Below are 9,062 nucleotides of genomic sequence, written 5' to 3'. Positions count from 1 at the left end.
TGAACATGGTTTATTACAGACAATAATCGCTGACACGCCAAAGTAATCCATGACTTGTAATGATATCACAGTTGGTTTGAGAACATTGCTTACTTTTAATTGACACCTTGTTGAACCAAGTTGACCAAAGTTGACAGATATTAAGTGAATGACTTAAATTCACAATTTTTGTTCTTCATTTTTATAATCATCATTTCTTTAGGTCATGAATTGAAAAGTCTTAGGATGAGGATCAAGTGTTCATACGCGCATCAAATGACCATGAATTTCAGAATACAACATTGTATGGGTTAAGAGTATCAGTTTGGAATCACATTATCTGAACAAAATTCTGGGTGTAACAAACATATTTGTTTCAAGTGTCATTATTGGAAACACATCATACAGTCGATCATAAGCAATCCTAGTTTCTAAATGACATTACAAACAAGCCAAATACAAGAAATAAATTTCTAAAACTAAGACTACACATCAGTTTGCCATGACAGATCGCCCCGACCTCTTCCTACATTGGTCTCCGAAGACATTATAAGAGTACCCTCTCGCACCATGAGATGACTTGCAGATCCTAGAGCCAACAGTGCCGTGTCAGTAAGGCGAATAAGAATCCATGTGCCCCCAGATTAAACATAGATGAATACATGAGATTATTACCATTAACTCTGAATATAGAACCTGCAACCAAAACGGAATTTGTCAAAATCATAACTGCATACCAAATTCCGAATACAGATAGAACATGTCCAACCTGAGCAAAACAACCAACGAAATTGAAGTTGTTAGTGTAAAAACCCACGGCCTCTTCCGCAACATATGCCAAGGCAGCATAGTCAGGAGCTTGGACTGCACACTTGACACCTGCAGGGATTGGACATGGGCATCTAAAGACCATGAGGTTACCATTTAATCACAACCAAGTTGGTGCACACTCTTCATCAACCATTCACCTCAGTATCCATGATAGTATCCTGGAGGCACTTTTATCCATCAGACCAACATAAGTGGCGCAATAGCTCGTTACAAGCACAATAGCATCACATTGCCAAGGTAACCAGGAGAAATTACAAACTCTTGGAATTATGAATAGAAGCCTCTATGTCATATCAGTTGACAAGACAGAAAACACAACCTGCATAAAACTGACCCAACCAAAGTGTCATGAAAATGTCATTAAGCAGCCAACAAATATCACAAGTTAAATTGTTTATAAAGTCCTCATATCAATAGTTAACCACCCTACATCAATGTGTGAATTCATGGCAATATCCTGCAGTACATCAGTGGTCACTTCTCCTCTTCGCATCAGTTAACCAAAACCTGCGAAAAATTCAAGAATTACATGACAGTAAAAGCAAAGTTCTTACTGTGACATGTAGATCTTTCACGGCAGTGAATAAGAAACTAAAAATAAACAACGTGTTTGAGAGATTTCGCTACAGACAAAGCTTAAACCTTAATACCTTCATTTTGGGGACCACGTCGAAAGGGAGGACCATCAAATCTGGACGAGATTCTTTTGGCTAACGGATTGATTCATCCAAAGATTTTCCAGCTCATGAAAGAGGAGCAGATTGAACCTTGTATAGGACTCTATAAAAGGGAGCATTGAACCATTGAAGGCTGGTTGGGGATTCCTTAACCGTTACTCTGCGTGAAATCCAACAAGCTCGTGATGGCAAGTAAGAGTACGCCCCGATCGCAACAAATCAAGGGAGACGCTATCGTTACTCTGTAGATTCCTTCCCAACTTAAAGATATGAAGGGTAGTGCAGAGCTCCTCATTGAAGCCTTGGGTTAATCGAGCTAAATCCTGGACAAATCGAACCCATCTTTAGATTACGCAGAAAAGAAGTTGAAAGAGAAAGGAGATGGGACAAAGCGAAAGGAAGATCAAACAGTTACCTTTAAACAGACCCTCTTGGTAAATCCCCGACCGGTATTTTCTTCTTCCTGGCCTTTGAATCAAGCGCATGAGCATAATAGGTTGTTGTTTGAAATCAATCTTCGCTTCGTATACATATACGCAAGTGGAGCTTTGACTTGTTGATTCCCATATAAACTCTTTCGCATAACTCTTCCTGTTTAGGTATCGAATATTGTTCTGTTTTGTGGTCGTGAAGATAAATTGTAAGTTTAACAAAGTTAGAGTTTGAGGTTTCGATCTAGACAACGGGTAGGGAATTAGAGGAGGATAGGTGTAGATCTGTGTTCAAGGATTAAAATAAGCTGGGGCTGGTGTTTGGGTTTCTGTGTTTCGAAGGGTGGTTGCTGGCCGGCGGCCACCGCCTCTGACCGCTGAGGAAGAGAAATCAAAAAGCTGAGGGGAATATGACGAATTTGTGGAGAGAGAAGGTGAAGTTTTAGAAAGCTACTGTCTTTTATAACATAATCACTATGCATTATTTTCTTTAATTTTCTTTTAATTCCCTTCATTACAATTGGTTTTTTGATTGGTTATATGTACTAATGAAGTTATTAGATAAACATGACTTTTTAAGGTCCCTGTGCAGTAGCTGCCGATCACAGGGGGAAGGAATGACGTTTCGCTTTTCTTTGCATTAATGTTTTTTTTCCGATGGTACTAATTAAAAGCGTTAAATGGCCATTCAAAAGTGGTACTGATTTCCCATAGTCCAACGTTTCTTTTGATTTTCTTTCTCTCACTTAACGCCACGTGGCAGTAGCCTTAATGGCTTGTCGAATCTCGCTTGGATTGATACCGTCTGTAGCGATTCTAGCATGTTGAGTTTCCTTTTAATAGGATTTTTCCAAAATTCCTAATTGGGATGTGAGTTGGGCCGTATCATGCTTAACACCGAACTCATTTAAGTTGAAAGGTTGTTTGTGTATTGGCATAAGCCCATCTTTTAATCCAGTTTGTTTCTAGTTTTATTTTAATTATCCTCAAGACTTTATTGCCTTAATAAATAGAAATAAATAATAAAAATAATAAAACCAATAAAAACATAAAGAACAATATTAAGAAAATAATTTATTTTCATTTGTATCACCATTTCAAAATTATTTTTTTTCCCGATTAATTCTATAAATCCGAATTCAAATCATTTTCACCAATACACTTCAAAAAACTTTATATTCTTTTATAGGACTTAAAGACTATTTTATAAATTGACTTTTGGATGAAAAAGGGAATAATGAGCATCCGCTCTATTATCTCTCGATTATTCGAATAATTGGCGTACACCACATTGATCAAATTCTCGTCATCAAATTAAAAATGCAATGAATTCAAACCATTTAACTTCAAAAGGATTTTCTCTTAACATAAATTTTGGGATGAAAAAGATATAGGAAGCATTCGCTTCACTATTTCTCAAGCACTTGAATAATTGGCGTACGCCATATTGCTCGAGTTCTTGTCACCCGATTAAACCTTAAATCATACAATTTCAAATCACTTTTTCAAATCAAATATAATTTCTAAATTCAAATTATTTTCAAACCATAATATTTCAAATCATTTCTTTTAAATCAACTACAAATTTCGATTTTTTTTTTAATTATTTCCGATAATTAAGGATGGGAGGCATTCGCCTCACCATCTTTCGATTATTCGAATAATTGGCGTACTCCACATTGCTCGAGTTTTCGTCATCAAATTAAAACCACAATCGAATAAATTCAAATCACATTTTATATCAAACACAATTTCAAAATAAACTTTACAAATTAAACTTCAAATGAAGAGAATGGGAGGCGTTCGCCTCACCATTCCTTGATTATTTGAATAATTGGCGTACGCCACATTGCTCAAATCATCGACCTTTTCAAAACCTACAAATTCAAATTCAAATCATTTTCTTATACAACATCTAAAAAACATATCTTTTACAATTTAAACCTCGGATGATAAAAGATGTGAGGCGTTCGCCTCGCCATCTCTCGATTATTTGAATAATTGGGACTCGCCATATTGCTCAAATTATCGACTTCCGACTAAAACACGCTAAATAGACTTGGATAAAGGAATAAGCGGCGCACGCCTCATTATTCTTTGAATAAGCAAGTAGGAGGCGTACGCCTCACTATCGTGCATATTCGACATCCGCAAACAAACTTTCAAAATAATTCAAACAAAAAGGGAGTAGAAGGCATTCGCCTTATTATTCCTCGAAAGAGTTGAACGATTGGTGTGCACCACATTGCTCAATCTTTCGTCGTTCTTCAAAAACATCTTAAACAAATCAAATCTAATTTCTCGCCCCCGCGCGATCGAAACCAATCAAACATCAAACACATCAATTCAACTTGTCACCCCCGCGTGACCAAAACTCTTTCAAAAAGAATAATGTTAATCCTTTCTAATGCGCCCAACAAACCAGTGCTAGAGCCTCCACCGAGAGTAGATAAGCCAGCGTTTAACCGTTAGAACGCCGATCTACACAGTCGTTCATCAAAACAAAACACACCAAATATTCGTAGTAGCCCGAACTACGAATGCTCTGATTTCCTTATTGCACCATAAGGATACGTAGGCAGGAGATTGTTGTATCTTCGCGAGCACACTAATAAAAAACCTCCCATTTCCCCCTTCTGAGGTATTCATCCATATCTATCATTAATTCTAATCACTTGAAGCAAGCAAATAACAATCAACTAACAGTCAAATATCAAATCAGACTAAAAGGTTCCCGTTGAGTACAACGGACGTGAGGGGTGCTAATACCTTCCCCTTGCGTAATCGACTCCCGAACCCGAATATGGTTGCGACGACCATTATTCTATTTTTCTAAAGGTTTTCTCGATACTTTCCTAGTCCTTCATTGGGATAAATAAAGTTCGGTGGCGACTCTGTTTTGAACAATATTTCTTTCCGTGTTCCATCGCAAGGGATCGCATTATCATTTTTTCGAGGTGCGACAGACTGACGACTCTGCTGGGGACCCTGCTCCAAGCAAGAGAGAGTCTAGCCTAACTTAGTCTGATTTTGCTATGACTGTTGGAAGATATTCTTTCTTTGCATCTTTATTTCTCTGTATTTTATTCGGATTGCTTGTTGCTTATATGTAATATGTTTTAATACTTTGATATGGGGCTTAATGTATGCTGTGAGATAAGCTCCATACCCGAGCTTTGAGAAGAACTTAGAACCCGGAGTTGTGTAGTTTTGAACCGAGGGGTGTACACCTCATTGGGACAATACGAAGACTCCACCTAGAGTAGATCTGTTTGGAGTTTCCATCACAATGTGGCTAGCCCATTATTGTAGGGAGGTTCTAAATATGATCCGTGACTCTAGGGACCTCGCCTTAAACCCAAGTTTTGTTTTCATGATTGGCGATTATGTAGTATTGAACCGAAGGGTCTACACCCTATTCGAACAATACGAGAATCCCACTTAGATTAGATCATTTCAGAACTCCCATCACGATGTGGCTAGCCCATCATTGCGAGGAAGTTTTGAACTTGATCCGTAAGTCTAAGTTCCTTCCTTGAAAACATAACTTTAGAACCTACCCTTGGGAATTTCTGGTAATCAGAGAAACCTCTGTTTCTTCCTTTTATCCTGATGTACCCGACGTGTGGATGATCTTGAGTATCTGTATTCCTTTACGAAAAAATCATGGAAAAATTTCATGCATTTGCATATCATAAACATGCATTGCATATTATTATTCAGAAACAAAAAACTTACACCATATTCTACCTTTCTCCAGTAACACTGACTACTCGACACCGGTACGAGACACGCCGTAACTACAGGATGACACTCGAACAACTTGAAGCAAATTAAGTTTCAATGAGGACCGACATTGACTCCATGCAGGCAAAGATGGATCGCTTGCTTGAGACCATGTTACTCTTGGCCTAGAAGGAGAAGGATGTTGAGACTAACGCTGAAGCCAGGAAAGATGCTGCCCAGTTTGGATCGCCATCACTTAGCATTCCTGGAGTAACTGAACTTGATGATAACCCCGCCCAGCCTAGAGGAGGACCGATCCCTATTCCGATCCCAATGGTCAATGTAAACCCTCATGAGCATTCTGCTACATCTGCTCGACATGGATCAATGATGGGTGATGAAGATCCGTATGACGCTTTCTTCACCAGCCTGAGCAAGCATAAAAAATCCCAACGAAGAATCAAAAGATGAAGGCCGGTTCATTTGAATGAAGGCGATCATTATGCCAGTTTTACCTTTTCGCACTCTTGTAATTTGTTCTTGTTTGTCTAAATACTGTATGCTTTACACATTGTTATTTGTATTATGTTTTATTAATGGGATGATTATGCATGCTTTGAATCAATCTTTCATATTCACTCATCTATCACATTTGCAAATCACAAACACATACTTTTCCACTTCACCTCCTTTATCACAATATTGTTAGTAAATGTTGGAAGGAGGATGACGAAAATGAAATACTCATAATTGTTGATTTATGCTTTCGGATAAAACCCTGCTAATGATGTACATGCATTATTTCAAATCCCCAAACACTAGAGAGATAAGAAGTAAATCCCTAGTCAACCACTTCGAGCCTAGAAGTAGGAGTTTCTTTCGAATCTATAAAACCCTTACACTTAACCTGGGGCAGGGTAGTGTTCAGTTGATTTGACTACACATTCAAATTACAAGATGAAATATCCCATGCAAGGATCAACCATATGACATTCTTCACACACATCCTGAAGTGTCGAAGGAACCATACAAATCCAAATTTTATGTCGGTTGTTCTTCGATGACCAATGACTTGGCAGTCACAATTCAAAAAGAATCAAAGAAAGAGCCCACTAAGTCAAACACCTTGAAAGGAGACTTAGGCAAAAACAGGGGCAATCCCGATGGATTAAAGCTTCAAACAAAGCAGTCCATGCAAAAGTTAGGGATCAAAACAAAAATCGAAAGAGACAATGAAAGTCCTCAATAAAATGAAACAAGATTCAGTGATCACCATACCAAAATCAAAGGGTCACCGACATCCAAAAAATGAAATAAGGTGGCTGCCGTTCCAAGAGACCTTGAATCACCATCTTTATCCTTACACCTGCAAAAGACGAATGTGTGCGAATTAACTGAACATAGGATTGGAGATCATCATGAAGAAGGGGTGGGTTAAAATAAACGTTGAGCCTTATATCCTTTTGTTTCAATAACCATGAACCAAGCCACGTTACAACCTTCAAAAGACCTAATTGAAGTAGGGTTTATTCTGAAAGCATATTATAGCAAGGTTGAGTAAACTGACTCCTAGAGATTTGCTAATATTCTCTTCTCACTATATCACTCACACGCTAGCTAAATCAAGCACCACGATTGGACACATGATCCACTCGCCACACACTACCACGACACTCCAAATGAATGATTGTTTTTCAAAACTTGCATAACTGTTGCATTAAAATCGCCATTTATTGAATGAACAATTCTTAACTGCAAGTCAGTGCTTGACATCGAGAAAAATCCTACAAAGGGAAATTCAAGAGGCACTTGATCGTTGGTGCTGACACGAATCAAGACCATCCTATGAATCAGGGGCATGGCATCATTTTGATTAATATTGACCTAAGAAGCAGTCAGTATAAGACAAATCTCCAAGCATCGGTTGATCAGGGAGGAAAAACACTTCAACACTCAGTCCGTCTGGGGCAAGTCCCTCAAGGGCTAATCAGGGGGCAGACCATTGCAAGAGTCATACCTTTGAGGAAACGGACTCAGACCATGTCATGGGGTAATCACTCCTAAAGGTTTCCTTTCAAGGAGAATTCTTTTGAGTACCCTACAAACTGGGACAAGACAAGTTGTAAGGGGCAAAATTCCCTTCATATCTTCAAGTAAGTCAAGCAGATTGCGTCAAGACACTAGTAACTGCTTGAATTCACAAACAAAGACGTCAAAAGTTCATACAAGCACAATACCACATCTTGACAAGAAACCTTGCAGCACGTCAAAGGCATAATTATCATGCGTTGATCACGTCGCTATGCTCAGTTACAGGCTGGCCAAATATCTCCAAAGAAGAAGCTGAGATCTTCTCGAAGACAAATACACAATATATTAGCAAGAGATCAAACTTGGAGCACCAAGAGTATCCACATCTATTACGTGTTCATCACATCATCAACTACCGAGTGTCGGGAAGTCAGATCCTTTCACCAATCAAAAGTCCAATCTACATTGACAATTACCAGAAAAGCCAAAGTCCGCCTTGGTGGCACCTTCACAAAAACAAATACAACCAACGCTAATTTCCAGAAAACACATTGCCTTTGAGAAGGGGGGCCAATACCAAACAAGCCAACCAGTCTTTACATTCAAACATGCATAACATGCATCACCTCATACATAACGCATACATGACATTTATGCATATAGCACAAATCAAAATCCAAGGTTTAGTCGTAGGCATCCAGGCCAACCCTCAGTTGAGTCATTGTCACCTTTTCTAAGTAAGCTCCTACCTTGTATTGTTGGGCGTACCCCATTGAGTTACATCCTTCAACCTTTTGTTGATAAGATGTTATCCTCAACAAAGTCAAACAATGGTTCTTTAAACACCTACTTTGTTCCTCATTGAGCGCTCCTCAATGAAGTTGTTTCCTATAACCTTTTGTTGGTAGAAACTACATCTCCCCAGAGAATATTTGTTCTGCAACCTTTTGTTGTTGATACCTCGAGCAAGTCTTAACCAGCAATGTTCCAATACTACCCAACAAGTCGGGTTTACTGAACTTTGACAGTAGCCTTATTTTTCCAATATTTTTCCCACTATCATCCTTTTGGTGAAATTCCATTGAGGAATAATATTGATCATCGTCCTGTTTACGGTAACCGGTATCCTTTTGGTAATGGTAAATCTCTGGCATTTCTGATCTTACCGTCATCCTTTTGGTGTCGGCGATCCTTGAAGTTTTGGTCCAACTTTCATCCTTTTGGTGAATGGCGACCTCTCATTATTAAAACTTATTGTCATCCTTTTGGTGGTAACAAGTTTTGTCATGTATGATCCTACCGGCATCCTTTTGGTGTCGGCGATCCTTGAAGTTTTGGGCCTAACCTTCATCCTTTTGGTGAATGGCGACCTCTGTAATTATTACAG

At 38.7% G+C, this 9,062-nt stretch overlaps 1 long non-coding RNA gene across 1 annotated transcript; it reads right to left on the bottom strand.

Annotated features, from left to right (window-relative positions):
- Window positions 1-299: 299 nt before the first annotated feature.
- Window positions 300-1,265, bottom strand: LOC127135581 (uncharacterized). Its single transcript, XR_007808611.1, has 2 exons — window positions 749-1,265; window positions 300-675 (listed from the first exon to the last, which is right to left on the bottom strand). It is a non-coding gene; the product is annotated as an uncharacterized LOC127135581 (long non-coding RNA).
- Window positions 1,266-9,062: the final 7,797 nt, after the last annotated feature.

The sequence above is a fragment of the Lathyrus oleraceus genome, chromosome 4, assembly GCF_024323335.1.
Source record: "Lathyrus oleraceus cultivar Zhongwan6 chromosome 4, CAAS_Psat_ZW6_1.0, whole genome shotgun sequence".
Classification (NCBI taxonomy): Eukaryota; Viridiplantae; Streptophyta; class Magnoliopsida; order Fabales; family Fabaceae; genus Lathyrus; species Lathyrus oleraceus.
This window is presented reverse-complemented; position numbering and strand designations above follow the sequence as displayed.